At 37.9% G+C, this 3,108-nt stretch overlaps 1 pseudogene across 1 annotated transcript; it reads right to left on the reverse strand.

Annotated features, from left to right (window-relative positions):
* Positions 1-642: 642 nt before the first annotated feature.
* On the reverse strand, positions 643-1,576 carry LOC309861247 (olfactory receptor 2M5-like; annotated as a pseudogene). Its single transcript has one exon. The product of its transcript is annotated as an olfactory receptor 2M5-like (transcript).
* Between the last annotated feature and the right edge of the window lie 1,532 nt (positions 1,577-3,108).

Here is a 3,108-nt window from a genome sequence, read left to right on the forward strand (position 1 = left end):
ATTCCTGGTGATTTAGGGGTGGCTGGGTGACTCAGTGGGTTAAAACCTCTGCCTTCAGCTCAGGTAATGATTTCAGGGCCCTGGGATCGAGCCCTGCACCCGGCTCTCTGCTCAGGAGGGAGCCTGCTTCCCTTCCTCTCTTTGCTTGGCTCTCTGCCTACTTGTGATCTCTGTCAAATAAATAAATAAAATCTTAAAAAATTCCTGATTATTTATAATCATCCCCATTAATTAACTTTATCAGGGAATTCTCTTGAGGTATCTACGTGCTTTATTATTATTATTATTATTTTTCATTTTAGGGATGCAGACACTGATCTTTTTTCATGGTATCAACATGAAACTGGGAAATACTAATGTGCACTTTACCATCAAGAGTGAACCATGAAGAGAATTGATGTACACAGTTCTGTGTCCTTCATCAGAACATAATCTTGGACAATCAGAAAGAAATTTTAAGATGGAGAAAGGAAAATATAAACACTCTTTTCCTTGCAGATAAACTCAATAAAGTGAGTTGACTCTTTCAGGATCTTGAAGGGATTATTTTTACTATTATCATGATTATTATTTAACTGACAAAATGCCCTTTTGCTGGTTCATCTCTATTTTGACTATGGATGATAGTGAGATTTCTGCCATTTACCTGAAGGACTGACATTTGCCCATTAACTTTTTCAGTGCCCTTAGAACTTCCTTGTTCCTAAGACTGTAGGCAAGTGGGTTTAGGAGGGGAGTGAGGACAGTTTCAAACAGAAAGAAGCCCTGATTCAACTTTGGAGTCTTGGCAGATCCAGGTCTCATGTAGATACACATGCCTGGACCAAAATAGAGACACACTACAAAGAGATGAGAGGAACATGTGGCCAGAGCCTTGTTCCTGCATTCTGGGGAGTTCATTCGGAGTACAGAAAGGAATATAAGAACATAGGAAGACGAGATAAAAGACAAGTGCAGCAGCAGAACAAAAACGCTTGTTATCACCACTGCCTTTTCATAGGCTGAGATATTCTCACAGACGATCCTAAGCACAGCCATGACTTCACAGAAAAAGTGGGGAATCTCTCTGGGGCTGCAGATGTTAAAATGCAAGATAAAAGTAGTGTGGCCCAGGGAAGTAAGTGCCCCTCCAGCCCAAAACATGATGATCATCTGTGAGAGAACCTTAGGGTTGATGATGACTGGGTATCGAAGAGGATCATATAGCCACATAATGATCAAAGCACATGAGAGTTAGGATGCATTCTGCAATGGTCACAGCTAGGGAGAAGAAAATTTGTGTCCCACAAGCCTTGAATGATATGCTTTGCCACCCGGAGAAGAAGTTGGCTGCCATTTTTGGGACAATGTTGGAGGTCAAAGTCAAATCCATTAAGGAGAGCTGAGTGAGAAGGAAGTACGTGGGGGTGTGGAGATTGGAATACAACCAAATGAAGAGGATCAAAAGAGTGTTGCCAGTAAAGGCAACCATGTAGAACAGGAGAATGATGAAGACCATGGATGTGATGTATTTAAATTCAGGAAAGAAGCACAGGAGAATGAAATCTGTGGTTTCTGTCTCATTCCCACTCATCATGACCCTTTGTAATGATAACAGGCAGATAAGAGATTTTTAAAAATATCATAGAAATGAAGCAGTTTCTTATTAAATTTTAAGAACAATGGCAAATATAAAAATAATCACCCATAATGACTTGAATTAATTCTTACTAATTTTCTATAATCCTTATCCATGATTTAATGTACTTTTAGAAACCAGAGTATACATATTAAAATGAATTCTATCAACTTTATGTATTAGAGGTCATTTTCATATATAAAAAGGAACTGTACTGCTGTAGTAAACTGAACTGCTGTAGTTTCTGTTTTTGTTTGTTTTTTACAATTTAAAATATGACCAAGAGATTGTAAGTCACAACTTCAAACTGCACATTATCCCATTTTTATTCTATTTTAGAAAATCATGTTATTCCATTCTCATCCTTTTAGAGATTTCCTTAGTAATATTTTGAAGAAAAATTTACCCTTATTTCCAGGTCATATATTATAGACTTTATTTGGCTATAAAAGATTTGCTAATTTAATTTATAGAAATATTTATTTTTATAATTTCAAAACACTTCTACTTAAGTCTTTTGGCTCTGAACATTAGAATTTAAGGGAAAATTGATCATTATGATTGTACTTTGTGTTATACACATTTATGATAATTTCAGAACCTAATCTAAATAGTTGTATTTTCTAGTCAGGGAAAACACTTACTGTAATTGCATGATCTGTAGTAAATTCAGATGATCAATGTGGGAAAACGTTTCCTTCTATGTGACTCTGTAGGGTTCTTGTTGTTGGAGTTCTTACTATTCTTTTTTTTAAAGGTTTTTATTTATTTATTTGACAGACAGAGATCACAAGCAGGCAGACAGGCAGGCAGAGAGAGGGAGAGGAGGAAGAAGGCTCCCTGCAGAGCAGAGAGCCCGATGTGGGACTCGATCCCAGGCCCCTGAGATCATGACCCGAGCCGAAGGCAGCGGCTTAACCCACTGAGCCACCCAGGCGCCCCGAGTTCTTACTATTCTTAACTATTAGCTACAGCTATTATGCCATTGATGGGTACAGGGAAAATCCTTAGGGCTCCTTTCCCTCAGATTTACTGTTTTATTTTTCCTTTTTAGACTATCTTAGTTATATTTAATCTTATTCCCTGATACCTATAAAATGTTTTAAATATCTGCACAACTCTTGCTGAGTTTATTATAAGATGGAACACACTCCATTGACTCAAATGACCTTGTTAAAAACCTGATAATGAGAGCACAAGAAATTGTAGTCATTAAAACAGTTTCCAAAATTATAAAGCAAAGAGCAAATTGACCTTATTGGTATATTAAAAAATAATTACTTAAATTTAATTTAAGGCAAGACTAACATCACAATATTTCTAAAGGGGGCACCTGGGTTGCTCAGTGGGTTATGCCTCTGCCTTAGGCTCGGGTCATGATCTTGGGATCCTGGTATCAAGCCCCGCATTGGGCTCTCTGCTTGGTGGGGAGCCTGCTTCCTCCTCTCTCTCTCTCTCTGCCTGCCTTCCTGCCTACTTGTGATTTCTCT

The sequence above is a fragment of the Mustela nivalis genome (assembly GCF_964662115.1).
Source record: "Mustela nivalis genome assembly, chromosome: 3".
Lineage (NCBI taxonomy): Eukaryota > Metazoa > Chordata > Mammalia > Carnivora > Mustelidae > Mustela > Mustela nivalis.